Raw genomic sequence first — 18242 nt, forward strand, 5'->3', positions numbered from 1 at the left:
TGTCTGTTCCCTTTAATTATCAGTCATGAATCGTTCAGGCCACCCTAGAACACAATTAAAAGTGCTTTCTATTTATATTTGCGAATTACGGACTGAAAATAGAACTTCACTTGACTGTTTATTTTTGTACCGTCTGCGACATCAAAATAATGAGCTGGCACTCCTAATCATAAGACTGGAAGTTTGTTTCAATCACCCTTGATCCGTGATGAATGCCACAATAGCAATAGATTAATTTATATCTGAAACTCTACACCCCGTCCATAACATGCTGATTTACTTCAAGTGTCTGGGAAGGCACCCTGCATTTAGACAACTCACCCCTCATTCCCACCGTTCACGCTCACCCTGCACTCACAGTGCATAGTTATGGATTACCCGCATTGACCACATAATCCATCATCTACTGCATAATTTGCAGATTAAAAAAAAACTTGTTTCTAGTTCAAACAAATCAAAAGTTACTAAAAAATACAGCAACACATGTTATCTTGCAGTGAAAGGCCCTTTCTAAACGTTGACTGGTCACCTTTCTGTTGCTTATTGCTATATGTGGGTGTTAATGTGGTACTTATGAGGGGTAATAAAGGCCAGGACAGTGTTCATATGTGTAAATATAGCAAAATAATGCAGTAATGCTATCACAAAATATGCAGCATTATGCAGAATAATTCGCCTTTGCTTGCTGCAGAATTTAGTCAGCCATGCTGCAGAATTTAGCCTTTTCCTGCCGCACAATTCCAATGGCCCTGTTTATAGTGCTATGAGGTCCCAGCCTGTGGCAGAAAGCACTGTGAATATTTAATTCATTATTTTAAAACAGTATCTACTTACTCTAAGTTGGGCTGCTGCAAAATGATACAGTAAATGAGATAAAACAAGTTCTTACAAAATATACTGTTTAGTAATAAGTAATCAAACTCTATCTAATGCAGACATTTTCGTAAGTGTCTACACAATTCCAAATCTCAGCTGATAACACCCTTACATTACATCTCAAAAAGAATAGATCTTTGCCACCATGAAGCTTTAAGCAGAGCCCCTGGAATTATTGAGCAGAAGAGGACAAGATTATGTGGCAGGTTTGACTAAACTATGCAGCAAGAAAGGTAAATTATGCAGCACAATTTGTGGTTAGCTTTCGTTCAATATTTCGTCACTTTAACTCAAGGTAACACTGTCAATGGAAATATTTCACCTCATTATTAACAGTTTAACACCCAAATACAGCAGTAAGCAACTACAAGATTACCAGTCAATCTTCACGAAGGGCCTTCCACTGCTCCAGAACACTTTGCACGCTTTAAGGAACTTTTGTTCTGTTCGAGCTAGAATCAAGTTTTTGTTGTTGAAATCTGCAGGTTATATAGCAAATGCAGTAAACTGAAAATTATGTGGAGAACACTGATGCTGCAGAAACTCATAATTCCAGTGGCCCTAGCTTTTAGTGACACAATCAATTATTGGCTGGTAAGAAAGCTGGTTTCTTTTTTAACTGTATGCACTACCACCAAACCCTTCGATTTCAGGCAGAGGCATCTCAATTCCAGGGGCATTGTAAAAGCTGGTAGAAGGCCAGCAGGGTTGCATTCAGGTGGAGAGCCCTAATCCTCTCGATCCCTGGGGCCTCACAGTAATGGTCTAGAAGACAGAGGAAAGGAGCGAGATCTATAGATATTGTCATAGAAAAGGCCCAGAATAGGAAGCTCTGTATGGGGACTAATTTTTGTGTTTACAAATGGCCACAGACAGCTTCTTCAGAGAGATACCCCAAAGAAGGGGAAATATAAGTGTTGCTTTTTTTAAAGGGACATTCATTAGTGAAGCTGGTACTGCTGCCAAGTGTGTAAGTGGCCACTGCTGGTTATCATTAAGGAAGCAGATACAGCAGGACTAGGGCCAAGGGATTTGATGGGCCCACTGCATCACAGTTATGACTGTTGACCTTTAAAAAAGGTGCATCAGAGATTATTTTCCTTTCAAGCATTAGGACCGAGGTGATGTTCCATCATGGTGGGGAACAGGTGAAAGATGCAGAGGAGATAGCCTGCTACTCAGGACTGAAGTTATCTTTAGTGCAGCAGGTATAGGTGCATTGGGGTCAAAGGGTGTGAGAGCCTCACAACACCCCAATTATGGGGAGCCGTTTGATTAGGATAATATCTGTTTTTGTTTGATGCATTTGCTGTTTTATAAGTCTCATATTTAGTGCAGTTCATAAGCTTAAAAAAAAAATTCCTGAAATCATCTCATGAGCCCTGCTTCCTGCATGCAGCCATGTCCATCCCACTCCCCCACTCCTTGCCATAATGTTTTCGAGGGGGGCCCAAACTCAAAACATTTTGCTTAGGGGGGCTCGGAGTAAAAAAGTGTGAAGACCAATACCCTATGCTGACTGTGCGATTTCCATTGACTCCTATAGTGGAAATGTCTATTTAAACTATACCTTTTGAGGTGAGATAGTCTTCTAACTCCCTGACTTTGGAGAGTAAACCTTTGTTGGTTTGTCTCATGCTTTGGTATCTAAATTATTTGCCTTGACTTCATGTAATTTCCATTGCTGCATTTGATCGAGAGCCTTATGCTATTTCCTATGCAAACTGATAACCTATTACTTTTCTGTTCTGTAATGCTCTTGAATCTTAATAAACCTTCATGTTTTACAATTGTTCTTGAATCCAGATAGTTCATGTATGAAATGTTATTTGATCTTTTGTATTGGGGTGCCATTTAGGGACACATTGCCTCATCTGGTCTTGAGAATTGGCACCATCCCTGATCCTGAGCTTGCTCTTGGTCTCTCTATCCCATCTACTATCTGAGATAGTGTCAACATCATCATGACCATTATTTGAGTGTTTGAGTCTGTTACATACATACAAAGCAGGGTAATAAACTTAGTTTTTCAATAATACCGCAGAGATAATTGTGCACCCTAAAACCATTGGGATTTGTATTTCTGAGGTGAAAATATACCATATCAACGAATGCCCTTTGGAGTTGGGAATCACAGAGGAAACTAGTTTTATAGCAACAATTTCCAGAGATAATTTCCAATGACCATGCTGTTTTCCGGGCTCTTTCACTAGGATATACCTGGAAAATGTATCCTTCCAGTATCCAGAGTGTGTGGTAATGTCACAAGTCATTTACAACACTGCTCAGACTTTTGATTCAGCTGGTTATTTCCAACACTGGAAAAATTGGAAATTGTTCCATACTTAGAATGAGTATGGAAATTTGCATAAAATGGGCCTTTGTCTACGTGGCACAGTGGGCGAAAAATGATGGGTTGGAATGCTACCCCGAGCGACTTCCAGTGGTTAGACTATTTGCACGTTTTTCTGCCATCATCTTTTGCATGTACTATGTAATTCTTTAAGTGGTCAGGGGTATGCCCAGATGTATATATCTTGTGCTCTGCACCACATATACATCACTGACAAGGCTTATAAGGCCGAAACCGGATTGGGTTTGCTTGTGGTCCCTTAAGCAGGGGGCTTTGTCTGGCAGGTTAGGATAGGCTGGACCCATGAAGAGCAAAATCAGTACTGATTTGCATAAGACGGGTCTTTGTCTAGAGTGGCACAGTGGGCATAAAACAATGGGGTGGAATGCTATCCAGATCAATTGCCAGTGATTAGACTATTTGCAAGCACTACCCTAGTCATTTTTGTGTGTATAATGTCCCCAGATGCCTCATTCTACATATGTTTCCATAAACTATACATTGGACTCATGAAATGCCAAACAGCACCAGGCAGAAGGACCTGAAATACCTAACACTGTTAAAAAGGCAGCCCTGCATCAAAATGGCAAATCCCTGGAACATAAATGTGTCTAGAACATTGCATTTATTAAATGTGACATTCCTTTACGATTTTAAATTGGGAGGCTTCCAATGTAATCATTGCCATATTGGACCTACAGAATATGCTTACATATTTTAATCATTTGGCGTTCCTCCTGTGAAATCCACTACCTATTAGGTTTGTTCAGCAAATTCTTTAAGTGGGGCACCCTAGGAGGAAGGTGATTTTTTCCTGTCCACAACCTTCAACTCATAAAAATAGGAAAGATTTCATAATTTGCCACTCAAGGATTTTTTTCAAAATCTCTTTGTGAAGCATACACAACACAGATTAACCCAGGTAAACAGAGGTAGAACGGAAAGTGTATTGGATTTAAGTAACAAGCATTGGCAAAGCCAGTAGCTCTGTTTAAATGTATCAATACATATCAACACTGGCTGACAACACTTTTATGACTGCCATTCACAAATGTTGTTTATCACATTAACACCAATAGTGTGTGTTGAGAGGGTAATACTCCTGATGGTGCCATAGTCCACTCCATGTGTGTTTTAACGAATTGTTGACAACATGCTTTACACACAGATGTATTGTCAAGCCAGATCTCAACATTTTATCTTCACAGCTGATATGAATATTTACACCGGCAATCCCAAGTATGATTAATGAATTTATTGTTTTACAATCAAATATTTTTTTACCAAAACGGGTTTTATAGATGTTTTAAGGTTTCTTGGTATTTACTAATGAGAAAAGGCTGAGAAGAAGATTTAAATGCTTACCTTCTTTCAATAAACTGCTTCTAACCTTCAGAACAGATACTGTCAATATAGAGTAGGGCCCCGATTCCAAGTGAGACACAAAATTGGGTTCCCGGGGCAAACTCCTCTTCTCGCTGGGATTGGAATCATAAGTTGTGTGGTAACGGTAGCACGCCCTCAAGTTTCCCCTTTATGACTTTCTTCAATTCAAATCTGTCAAAATTTACAAGTTGAAAAGGTAAGTTCAGAATTTGGTGCTGAAAGTGCCACATTCTATACATTATTATCCATGTTCACGAAGTAAATTCGAAATTGGAGCTATTTAGTGCACCAAATACATGCTGCACCACATAGTGTCCTGGGTACAATAAATATCTCAACCTTATTCGGCCCTCTCCCAATCAGGTCCTATATAGAAACACCAAATTTAAGCAGCAGAGAAGCTAATTGCGAAGAGGGCAGCATGTTTTAGCAGTTCTTAAGACATGATGGTCGCAATTGACAAAGACATTTACAAATATTTGTTCAAGTTGCCTAAGCAAATGGCTCGACTTACAAGTGCAAATTCAGTTACACAATTTACAAAAGGTGAATTTGAATTTGGAAACCAATTTAGTCACACATATTATTATCTCAGTATTATGTGATATTATTAAAGGATGTCTTTTGCTTTCATGGGTGGAAAGTGAATGTTACAAAAAGAGGATGTCCTAGAAAGTTGGTTCACACCAATAAACATTTTCTCGCTCTAGTCCAACCCTGGAAACAGTCAAAGATTTACTCCTGACGTGGCCAGAACTAAATCAATTTCCTATGAGGGAATTGGAAGGAACCCCTCTCACATCCGTTTGGAAAAGGGAAATGGAAGGACTTTCTCCACACTAAAAACATTTCCCTATGGACAAAAACTAGAAAGGAAAGATAGGAAGTACATTTGCACTCCCTCATAACTTGGCGCACAAGAAAATAAACACAATCATACTTGTTCCTGAGGAAACAGAATTCATAAACGTATTACAGTGGCGACCAAGGAAATACTACGACTGTCACAGCTTCCCATGAGTAGTCCTGAAAAACTTTGAGAATTCCAGATATTCATAAATCTTTTTCCAAAACTAGGTGCAAATTTAGAAGTGTTCCTTTTCCCATTTCTTTGTTATTTGGGTTAACTGCTCACAGAGGTTTTGCTGTCACAAACTCTTGTAGCATACATGCTTCAAAACTTAATTCCAAGAGTATGCCATGCATACCTTAACAGTAAGCTGCATTGTGTTATACATTGATTCTTCATGTAATATGGTTGTCTTTTGTCTTAGTCCTTTCTTTGTGTTTTCTTGTTCTCTCTCTACCACAATGCCTATGTATGTTTTGACTTCTACCTGGAGAATTCCACTAGTGTCAGTTAGTGGTCTGGTCAGCTAGCGAGACTTGTGCTCGGCTGTGTCCTGCATTAAACCTATTTGTAACCAACACGAAGTATCCTGTCATCTGTTCGCATCATCATTACAACATTTTGGCGACGTTTTCTGCTGACCAGACCAAGGAGGAAACCATCTAACACAGCCTGAGTTACACCTCGCGAAAAGAACCCACTACTCTACACCTTTGTGCTGCCAGTCTTGTGTTCAGAGGAAACAAGAAAGAAGAAACCGCATGAATAAGAGATAAGTCAAACGAATTTTACGCAACTAAGAAAAGCTTATCTTTTACAGGCATGAGTTTATTACTGTTCCCTGGCAGTGCTGCGCTACGAGAACTTAAGACTCTATGGCAATAAGTAAGGTGTAGAGAAAACTGAAGAAGCTATCCTCAAGTATTTGTAGCGCCTCGAGATTTTAAGGAACATGTTTAAAGTAGCAACAAAAGTCAAACTAAACTACTTTACAACCAGCTGCAGCTTAAAGCAAAGAAAAAGAATCTGCCTTTTATGTGAAACTCATCACAAGTTTGAAAAGAAACCAGTATCTTTTAAATATAAATCAAGAAAATTTCTCCTCTGTTTCCTATATTGTTTCTAATGAAATCTTAGACTCGAGAAACTGCCTAGAGCGGAGCGTTGTATTTTTAAAAGTTAAACCACAGCTGCAGAGAAGGAAAAGAGACTATTCTCATGAAAATTGGAAACATGCTGTCATAAACGAGTCCCTTTTACACATTATGGAGTATATGAAGCAGAAACGATATTCATCTTTTTCTACCGTGAGTCTTTGGTACTTGTAATTACCGTTATTCTCTCTCCGTGTTTATCTGCACTTGTCAAGGACTGATTTGAAACTGATGACGCATTTTGCTTTCCATTGGAGTCAGCGGAGGAGCAGCATGTTCTATTGTGACGTGGGGCTTCATTTCAGCCGTGGAAGGTAATTTTTCAATGTTGACAGGCCGGCTGCATCATCGCGCATTGTCACGCAGTGTATAACGTCACTGCGTGAGGTCAAGCACCCATTTTGTTTTCTCCATGTCCTTCGGTTCCCTTAGCAACTAAGCTTCCGGAGCTCAACAAAATGATATTGTTTTGTGTTAAACTTAAAAGAGCACTCGGGAGCACAACGCATTGGAGAACACTTGCCAAATGTCGAAGGGTTGTTTTTAAGCGTTTCCTCGTGTGTTTGGCGCAGATTGGGGGTGCTTAAACCGAGAGTTTTCGGCAACCCTGTTATGTGCTACTAGCTTCATGACAGAAGTATAGGTAAGCGAGCATATTCACTCATGTTCCAAAATGTCAGCATTCGTCATCAAGTTTTATGTTGCAGTGTTTCCGTGTGCTGTTTTGTTTAATCTGCATGAAGGACGAATCATCCAACGGCATCCAACACGGCAGTACTGTACACTCTTATCAGCATTTTTGGACAGCGTTTTAAGACTGTTTAATTTGTTTTCCTCCCAACAGTGCCATCTAGTGGTTATTTCCGGAATTCAGTAATGTTTTGGCAGAATATATGAAACGTGTCAATGAGCAAGCATAAGAAAATGTTTAGTGTTTCGTGAAGCCACTATTATCCTGATCAATTTGCCCATGTTGTTTACTACCAACTGGAAATTACAATTAATTAACTTCAATGTGCAGATACTGGAACAAAGAAGCCTAGTCTGACAGGAAAAAATCAATAAATAGATAATAAGTACAGTGCGTCCAGGAATAACAAAGAGAAGCACGAATCAGATAAGGAGTAGAGGCTGTTCAGAGGATCTAGAAGAGAAATAAAATTCCACACAATTAGAAGCTGGTCAAAGAGCCTGAAAAAAAACCCCCAGAAAAATCTAAAAGAGAGACGAAGGTCCAAGGCGAGACTCTGGACGGAAGATTCACAGCGGAGACAAAGGTCTCTGGTGAGACTCTGGTCTGCAAGTCAAAGGAGAGTCTCTGGATGGTAGGAATTCAACAGGGGATAATAGTCCCAGGTCAGTCTCTGGAAAGAAAGTTCCTGATGAGTCTTTGGACAGTAAGTCCACAACGGGGGGCTAAAGTCTCTAAAGAGGCTCAGGATTGTAGGTCTCAGGTGAGCCTCTGGACAGTAAGTCCTCAATGGTGGTCAAAAGGCAAAGGTGTGTCTCTGGACTGTAAGTCCAAGGTTAGCCTCTGGACAGTAAGTCTGCAACGGGGAAAAGTTCCTGGGGAGACTCGGGATGGTAAGTCCCAAGTGAGTCTCTGGTTGATAAGTCCATAACGGAGGACAAAGTTCCCAAATGAGAGACTCCGGTCAGCAAGTTGTAAGTGAGTCTCTGGACTGTAGGTCCACAATGTTGACGAAGAAGAGACTCTGGTCAGCAAATTGTAAGTGAGTCTCTAGAGACTCTGGTCAGCAAATTGTAAGTAAGCCTCTGGACTGTAAGTTCACAACGTTGATGAAGAATCCAAGTTAGTTACAGAGAAAGGTCGAAATGTGTTTCAGGACCGGAAAGAGACATGGATTTCAGTGTCTAGCTGTGAGAGGACAAAGTTTACCGTCAAGTGTCCGGGACAGAAATTGTACTGATGGTGACTTCAAAACTTAGTTAAATCTGAATTAGGACTGTGAGTCCTGGAGCATGTCACTGAAGCAAGGTGAGGATTCTGTGTCAGAACGAATCCAAGAAGTAAATTTGAGACTGAAGAGTTTCAAGATTTTCCAGGTCTAAGGATTCGTGACAGCGAATTGTTACAGAGAGGTTCTGAGAAGAACCAAGACTACGAGCTGTTGTGTCTTGTTGTTAAGCAACTCATTAGCTTGTATTTTGGGGGTCAATGTGGAAAGTGTGTGGCTGTTCTTTCCCATGGCGGTGTCTTTTACCCAATGGTGTACCCTTCTTTGGGGAGGGGGTGGGGCCAGTCAGTACCCATAGTATACTCGATGTAAGACGTGTTGGGATATATATTCCAGGTGTGAACCTTGTGCAACGTTTGTTGTAGTTTGTATTTTGGGGGTCAATGTGGAAAGTGTGTGGCTGTTCTTTCCCATGGTGGTGTCTTTTACCCAATAGTGTACCCTTCTTTAGGGAGGGAGTGGGGCCAGTTGGTACCCATGGTATACTCTATGTAGGGTGTGTTAGAGTATAAATTTCAAAGTGTGAACATTGTGCAACATTTGTTGTAGCTTGTATTTAGGGGGTCATTGTGGAATGTGCAACGTTTGTTGTAGCTTGTGTTTTGGGGGTCATTGTGGAAAATGTGTGGCTGTTCTTTCCCACGGCGGTGTCTTTTACCCAATAGTATACCCTTCTTTAGGAAGGGTGTGGGGCCAGTTGGTACCCATGGTATACTCTATGTAGGGCGTATTAAAGTATAAATTCCAAGGTGTGAACCTTGTGCAACGTTTGTTGTCACCCTGTTTTGTTGTGTTGTTGGTGATTAAATCACCGAGTTTGTTAGTAAATGTTGCATTATTGTGAGAGGTCAACACCAGGTGTGTGATGACGGTTTCATGAGTCTCTTCTCCTTTTGTATTCTTTATTTTGGTGTCTCATTCTAGTCTGCAGGGCCATTTCCTCCGATATACCCTATCTAGGAGGGCTTATGTGTTTTTCCTGGTGTGTTTAACCTTTTGAGTGTTTAGGGGGTCAGTGTGGAAAGTGTTTTGAGAGCTGTTGTGGCTCTACTTTCCTATGGCGGTGTCTTTTACCCAATGGTGTACCCTTCTATGGGGAGGGTGTGGGGCCAGTTGGTACCCATGGTATACCCTATGTAGAGCATGTTGGTGTATAAGTTCCAGGGTGTGAACCCTGTGCAACCTGTGTGAGTTGTTGTTGTTGTACTTTCCTATGGTGGTGTTTTTACCCAGTGGGGTACTCTTCTTTGGGGAGAGTGTGGGGCCTGTTAGTACCCATGGCATGCTGTAGGTTTAGTTTCAGGGTTTGTACTCTGTATTGTACCCTTCTTTGGAGAAATAGTGTTGGAAGTTAGTCAATCTCCAGGTTAACCATCCTGTGCTGTCGTGTGGTGTAGCCTACTTTGGAGGGTGTAGAGTTGGTGAGTAATCAATACCTATATTAGTACTCTGTATCGTGCCCTTCTTTGGAGAAATAGTGTTGGAAGTTAATCCATCTCCAGGTTAACCATCCTGTGCTGTCGTGTGGTGTAGCCTACTTTGGAGGGTGTAGAGTTGGTGAGTAGTCATTACCCATATCAGTTCCCTGGTTGTATATCCTGAGGTGTACCCTGTTTAAGGAAAGTTGTGTTATTTACCGGACTTGGTTCCTTATGTTGTTCCTTATTTTAAAGGGTCATGTTTACACTGTCTGTGAGTCCGTAAAAAGTGAGCTTTTAGTTTCTTTAACTTTCTTGGGGTATGTTGTGTTTCTCCCAATCTCTAAGGGAGGGGGATGGAGTGTATTGATATTTCGGATTCATCTTGTTAATGTACAACATGGGGTAGGTGTTGTTTGAGTGTTTTGTTTCATCTGAGTGTTTTGTTTCATTCTGTGTCTCTGAATACTCTTTTGTCTTTGTGGTTGTCGTTGCAGTCTTTTGTATAGTAATCTTTGTTTCCTTTATTTCTTTTCTTTTCTATAAAGGAGGGAGATGTGTTATACATTGATTCTTCATGTAATATGGTTGTCTTTTGTCTTAGTCCTTTCTTTGTGTTTTCTTGTTCTCTCTCTACCACAATGCCTATGTATGTTCTGACTTCTACCTGGAGAATTCCACTAGTGTCAGTTAGTGGTCTGGTCAGCTAGCGAGACTTGTGCTCGGCTATGTCCTGCATTAAACCTATTTGTAACCAACACGAAGTATCCTGTCATCTGTTCGCATCATCATTATAACACATTGCCTGACGGCCAAATCTTTTTGAATCTGGCCCTAAGAGTGTATTAGTTTATTCCTCGTGGGAGACCTGCATATGAGTATGCTTTCATGAGGAATGTTCTATTCCAATCAGAGGCAGAAACTGAGTACTATGGGCCTTAATGCAGTAACATAACCTTAACTATGCCCGGACATAAATTCAATTATGACTGAGTAATCATAGTAATTTCAGAAACTCTGCATTAGTCTTTGATGTACAATTACTGATATTTACGGAATTGCTCCTAGTCAGGTAAATATGAGTAATTTTGGGGGAAAAATCCTACAGCGTGAGCACATTTATTGAGTGCCTCTCAATCTCACTATGCATGTTCTATTCCATTTAGCGCTATTTGTTAGTACAAAATGCAGCCTCACCTTAATTTTGTGATACCAAAGGGGATGATGGACGGAGCGTTTGAGCAAATCAAACACTCACCCCCAGTCAACTGATCTGAGTTTAATCCATCACCATTCTTTAGCTCACTCCACCACCCCAGTTCAGATATGGCCATATGCAAATCAGTCTGACCCTGTGCCTCATGGGAACAGTCCAGCCCGAACTGCCAAGCCATGTCTTCCCTGGACTGGAAACAAGCATCCTGAGACCGGTTTCAGATTCATAATCCTCATCAGCCAGGCTATCTTGAATCCAGTGGTAGAGTGAGCAAGGGACCCACGTCTGGGCATACCCTGGCAACTTAGGGCGAACAAAGCGATACCAAAGGGGATGATGGACAAAGCGTTTGAGCAAATCAAACACTCACCCCCAGTCAACTGATCTGGGTTTAATCCATCACCATTCTTTAGGGTTATGCCCTGATGTGGGTCCCTTGCTCACTTGCCACTGGATTCAAGATAGCCTGGCTGATGAGGGTTATGAACCCGAAAACGGTCAGTTGACTGGGGTTGAGTGTTTGATTTGCTCAAACGCTCCGTCCATCATCCCCTTTGGTATCGCTTTGTTCGCCCTACGTTGGCAGGGTATGGCAAGACGTGGGTTCCTTGCTCACTTTGCCACTGGATGCAAGATAGCCTGGCTAATGAGGGTTATAACCCGAAACCGGTCCCAGGATGCTTGTTTCCGGTCCAGGGATGACATGGCTTGGCAGTTTGGACTGGACTGTTCCCATGAGGCATAGGGTCAGACTGATTTGCATATGGCCATGTCTGAACTGGGGTGGTGGAGTGAGCTAAAGAATGGTGATGGATTAAACCCAGATCAATTGACTGGGGGTGAGTGTTTGATTTGCTCAAACGCTCCGTCCATCATCCCCTTTGGTATCACCTTAATTTTGGGCACAAGGGGGCTTTTTTTCACTAAGTAATAGCTCTAAATGCAGAATTAATCTTCTCGCATAATTAAAGCAACATTATGTGGAATTCTTAGGTAATTCTGTGTGTTTACGCTCAGAGTATTAAACAAGTTGTACCCACTGTTACCCTTAATCCCTAGTGATGTAGTAAAAACAGTTATAATCTGCCCACTCCCAGGCCCCAGGTGCCACTGCACCTGCTGCATCTTTAATAGCTATGCCCTAGAATGCAATGTAGAGTAGTATGAAGTACTGTGGAGGCATTGTGTTTTTTTTTTTTGAAATTTGCAACTGCCTCAGTATTATGTATCCTGCTACTCCTGTGAATGTAGCTGTAAAGCAATGTGAACTTCAGAAGTGAAGAAGAGAGAAATTGGAGCACTGGATGAGGCATTCAAGTACCTTTAGGAGAAATGTGCAACTTCCATGCAATGATGCTCTTAGCGACTGGGAATTTAAAGCTGTAGGAAATAATTTTTCGGTAGTGTCTACATAATTATTTTCCCAAATTTTTTCAAAACAATGTTCAACCAGATTACTTCAAGTAAACAACTCCTAAAATGCCACTACAATCCAGAGACCAATAGTACACAAAGAATTAACCAAATAAACTGTCAGTGGAACCGCCCACAACAAATAGTACAAAAGAGCATTTATCAAAAACATATATCAATAACACCAACACAATAGCACCCAAACAACCAAATCAAGCTCAGGAAACAATGTCCTAAAAGGCAAATTTAAGTCAAATTCAGACAATATCAGTGCTTAAAATATTAGGGCCTCATTACGATGTCGGTTGGAGTTGTTTCCGATCGGCATCACCACGGATGCAGAACCGACCAAACTCCGGTTGGCAGTCCCGGTACTGCAATTAGGATGCAACTGCACATGGTGCGGTCGTAGTCTTCCATTATACAATGGAAGCTTATAAGGTGGTCTGAAACCGCCCGCAGCACAAGCTCCCGCTGTACAATGGAAGTTTTTGCACATTCCTGTACCGTGTGCCAGGCAACCACACAGTGCAGGGATGTGAAGCTCAGGGGCTCAACCGAAGGGTCAAGGGAGAAAGGGGCCCTGCTAGGGGCCCCCAAGTCATTCTCCAACAGCCTTTCTATGTCGGAAAAGGCATCATCGAAAGGCTGTCGGAAACCAACATCATATTCCTGATGGCGAAACACCATCCTTAAGAGATTATGAGCCAGTTCTATCTAGCCAACCGGCTCCTAGTGTTCATCCGAAGCCAGTCAGTTTCCCCGGCCGGTTTACACTCCACCGACTGACATTGTAAATCATCTGTCAGAATGTAAACCTTACATGTTGGTAGGTAAACCTACGACCAGCGGTTGGAGGCTTTCCGACCGACATTGAAATAAGGCCCTTATTATCATGTAACCAAATGTAATAGAAAGGGGGGAACTCAAATGTGAATGTGTCCCTGTCCCCCTCGTCTCTCAAAATAACACAAAAGCTTCTTGTCTGCACTATTAGTATCTATGGCACTGCCAAAATATTTGCTGAATGGTTCGGGCATCTATTAGGGATGTACTTAGATCATTCATGGGATAAGCTATAATTTGGACTTTACACAGATGGTGTTGCCTTCCACCAGATCAATTTAGGACCATTTATATGCCTGATACTCTCTGTTGCCCATCTCGTTCTATGTTAATAAATCAAAAACCAACACATCGGTGGCACTACACTTAATGCCGTCATAAAGCATGGGTACGCTGGGCAGTTGCACGGGGGCCCCAGGAGCATAGGAGCTGCGCTTAGACCGGGAGTCTGTAATGCGGTTGACAGCCCTGATACACTGCAACTATTACAACCGGGGTTCTTACATCATCTTAGGGGGTGAGGGGTGAGTAGCACGATTCTCCCCTCTCTTTAATTTACTGACTCAAATTACGCTCATCTTTTTTAGGTTTTGCCTAGCAAAATGCGTACGAAGTACGCATGTGCTAGGAAAAACTTAATGAGAACTGTGTGTGGGGACTGGACCGTCCCCACTCTCTCATTGGCTAGCTCCATAAATGGAGGCTAGCCATTGGGAGAAGGCTCTGTCCGTCAATGCCGGACCAGATTCGGGGGCGTTCCCGAGAATGTTTGGCTTTTGGCTACGTCAGCCGAAAGCCTGTTCTCGGGAACGCCCCCGAATCTGGTCCGGCATTGACGGCACCCGGAAGAAGTCCAGGTGAGTGCTTGCTTTTATTTTTGGCTGTTCCCACCCCCTCTCCTGCTCTCCGTGTCTCTGGCCCCCGTTCCCGCCCCCTCCCGCTCTCCGTGTCTCTGGCCCCCGTTCCCGCCCCCCTCCCGCTGGTGCCCGTGCTTTGCTCTACAAAGCCCGTTCCCGCCGGCGACGGCACCCGTGGTCTCCTCTTCGAACGCTATTTTAAAATCACACCTCATATCGTGGCAGCAGCTCCAGCTGAGACTAGTGTGTGTAATGCTGCCATTGTGCTGAAGCCATAGGTTTTTGCTGTGCGTGGACACGCATTTGCATCCCCTCCGGCCAAGACCAGAGCACCCAGCGTGCGGAAGCTGTGGGACTGTGCTGTCCGTGGACTTGCAAGAGCAGCACCTCCAGCAGAGACCAGAGCGCCCAGTCTAGCCACTGTACGCAAGCTGTGGCGTGCCTAACAACATGAATGTGCCCGTCTGTAATGCAACATGTGCTCATGTAAAGCGCTCTAACCCCTTCGGGTCTCGTTAGCGCTGTATACAACTTTTTTTTTTCCGCCTTCCTTAAGCACAGCCTGCGAAACTCAGGCACTGACAGTGGTCGACCTCGAGGCTGGGAAACCGGGATCGAGTCTCGGCAGGACGCTTAATCTCCCCGTGCCTAACAACATGAATGTGTCCGTATGTAATGCAACATGTGCTCATGTAAAGCGCTCTAACCCCTTCGGGTCTCGTTAGCTCTGTATACAACTTTTTTTTTTTTTTAAACATTAATGTGTACCCCAAAGGGCCTTTGTTATGGGAGCACTTGGAAATAAGTGGGCTTCCTGCTGGGCTGGAGCCTGCTCAGGCCGGAGGAGGGGGCAAAGAGGTGGGGGTGGTATCGAGGGCGGTGGGTGGGGTGGGGTGGTTGGGACCACTGGGGGCTCTTTAGACATTTCCACGGTCTGTCTGTGGCACGAGTTTCACAAAAATGTTTGAAAATCCGCCGAGGAGCACACGTTGCGAACTTTGCGGTAAATGTTAATTTCTTCCCAATTTGTAAAATGTTGACATGAGTATAATTTGCGTGAAATGTGGAAATACATATAAAAATTCACTTCAACCTAGGACGCCAGATCAAAATAAAAAGTTGAGTCAAAGCGTGGAACAGTCACGGAGGGCTTCTGAGCGCTGTACATAGCCGATGCATACATTTATTTTAGACAAAGACGATCCGCTGCACACGATCCTTGCTTTCAAACACTTTCATGCGCCCACCTGCTATTTTACAGCGCTTAGAAACAGCAAAAGTAGAAGCAAGTTATTCTTCCCATATGCTCCGTGCATATTCTGTCTAGAAAGCCACGACGAGGAAAGGGCCAGGGGGCTCGGCTGAGTCACGGCAGCTCGTCCAGCTGTGAAAGCGCCTCGAGACTGTATCCGAATGTGCTACAACGCATGAGCTAAGATATGCTCAAGGCCCAAGGTATTTTAAGCGTTCCACAGATTGTTAACACATATTGAATACCTGGTATTAAATATTGGATGTATAAAAATCTTAATTCCGAAAGAACTTTCCATCTGGCATAATTTTTCGAGGCCTTGGAAGAGAGAGTTACTCTCAGGGCCGGCTTTAGGGCGCTGCGGCTAGTGCCACCGTACAGGGCGCCGAGGTCCGAGGGTGCTACATTTATAAATACTTTAGGATTAAAAGCACCAGCTGCAGAGTTCCCTGTGGGACCAGCAACCTTTTAGTGGTAATAAAAATGCAAAGATAACCCTAGTGATTAATCTACCTTCTTGTTAGATCAGAGTCTTTTGGGTGTTGTTTTGATTTATCATAAAGCAGAGCAGTGGGTTAATGTCCCTGCACGTCACAGGACTGTATTTTTTCTAGATATCTGAGTAGGTTTAGGAGTTTTCTCACCTTTTGGTACTTGCTGTTCATAAATTACAATCCGAACACAGCACCGTGCGCTATGAGCTGCACGCAAACAGCAAGGCATAGGTTTAGACAAGGGGAGGGCTCTCTGTGTGAGGGCGGGGGGCTCTGTGTGTGGGCGGGGGGCTCTGTGTGGGGGGGGCTTTCAATGTGTGGGGGAGGCTCTCGGTGTGTGCGGGCTCTGTGGGGGGAGGCTCGCAGTGTGTGTGGGAGGGCTCTCTGTAGGTGTGTGTGGGTGTCATTGGCGAAAGATAAAGCTAGTGGCATTGCAAATAACAATGCCATTTATTTATGTTAAAAAAAAAAAATAGCTTTGCCAATAGCTCAAACTTTAACAAAGGCAAAACCATAGCATTGAAAATGCTTGTTTAAGTTAATGAACTCTTCCTATTAAGTGGTCTAAAATTACATTTTGATTGTGCGGATCCTTTATTGCACTTAACTCAGACTTTATATGACTGTATTGATTGAATTGCCAGGAATTGGTATTTTTCTTATCATTTCAATTTTTTTCCCATCAATCACAGCAAAACATTCAGAAGAGAATTTCAGATCTTGTAGCCATGGCTCTTTCTTACCACGATCCAATCTGTCTGTCACTTTCTTTCAGATTCTTGCAGTTTTAGAGGCTGTCTCCTGCAAGACATTTTTGTAGGTGAATTAGGCATGCCCACAAAAATATTTTGTGGTCCAGTTAGGGGCTAAGAAGTGAAATCAGATTCTCAACTTGACCCTTGCCCAGTGCGTGTCTTATAGAAAGAATTATCCTCTTTAGTCTTGTCCATCTTTGGATTGCATCGATCCTGCATGTTGAGGTCTTTCTCCTTCCTTTACCTACTGCAATTATTGAGCCAGTTGTATGCATGTCAATTTGGAAGATGTCAACAGCAATTACAGTAAACATTTGGGCTTTAGGCTGGCCAGAGGTACTAACTTCAACCTGCTTCTAGGGCTGTAAAGCTTGCAACTGTCTGTCAGATGTGTTTTCCATCATCAACCACTCCCTTTTGTTTTACCATCTCTAATGCATCACTGTGGACCAGCTCATTCTTTTGGTGTTTTTCATCCTTCAATGCTGATTTCTTCCACATATGTCATCCTACTTTCTCCTACATGCCATGAATGTTAAGTTTTGTGGCTCTTTATAAATCCTGTGTATCCCCTAACCATTTTTACAGCTATGTTGATCCATTGTCTTCCCATCAAGTAGCATGCACTTAAGTTCGAAATGTATGCTGACAACACTTCAATCCTGGCCAAGATTTGAGGGCGCTAGGTGCATCAGCCTCTAAGATATCTCCAACTGTTTCGGCAGCTATTTTTTTCAAACTCCATTCTAAAAGCATTGAGTGATACTAGTGGGACTGATTGGGGATTTCTTGAGCTCTACCTCATTGATCCACTGAAAGAGTTATTTGCCCCCTCCCAGTAAAGTCTTTACACAGTTTTAAAACTGAGTGTTGCTTTACCTTACAGAGATGTCTTACATTTACCCTTTTTGTTTCTTCCAGCTCAATTCACCTAGGAATATTCTCCCCTGCCTATCATCTGACAACATGATATGTCCTTCGTACCAATTATCAATGTCATCGCATAATTTATACTGTACTGTAGCAATGGCCTTATCAAAAGGTGTCTAGAGGGTCTGCAGTCATGTTTACAGATTATTTAAAATTAGGTGCTGTCTGATCCCATTTGGCGGGCCACAGGTAGACATGGCAATTGGACCACAACCATGATGGGGAGGGCCATTTCCCTCTGATGTCTTGGGACCAGTACTACCATGGCTCTGCAAATTGTGCTAAGTACACCCTCTGCGCTCTTGACTCCATGGGTAAAGAGGAAATTATATTAAAGGCTTCTCAGGGAGGTAGTATGAGGCAGAGACTAAGAACTCAAACATTCAAACAACACAATATTTCACTTTCCAATCCACTGCTTGTCTTATTTAAACAGCAGGGCTTTAATATTGGAGAAAACCAA

General features: G+C 42.6%; 1 protein-coding gene across 2 annotated transcripts in view; it reads right to left on the bottom strand.

The window, feature by feature from the left end:
- The window catches only part of GREM2 (gremlin 2, DAN family BMP antagonist), a 687731-nt gene that overhangs the window by 217164 nt on the left and 452325 nt on the right, over positions 1 to 18242 (bottom strand). For both annotated transcript variants that reach the window (XM_078649287.1, XM_078649288.1), the window contains exon 2: positions 4595 to 4786. The gene's annotated coding sequence lies outside the window, so the exon portion shown is untranslated. The remainder of the gene's footprint in view (positions 1 to 4594; positions 4787 to 18242) is intronic.

This window comes from Lissotriton helveticus, chromosome 6 (genome assembly GCF_964261635.1).
Source record: "Lissotriton helveticus chromosome 6, aLisHel1.1, whole genome shotgun sequence".
NCBI lineage: Eukaryota > Metazoa > Chordata > Amphibia > Caudata > Salamandridae > Lissotriton > Lissotriton helveticus.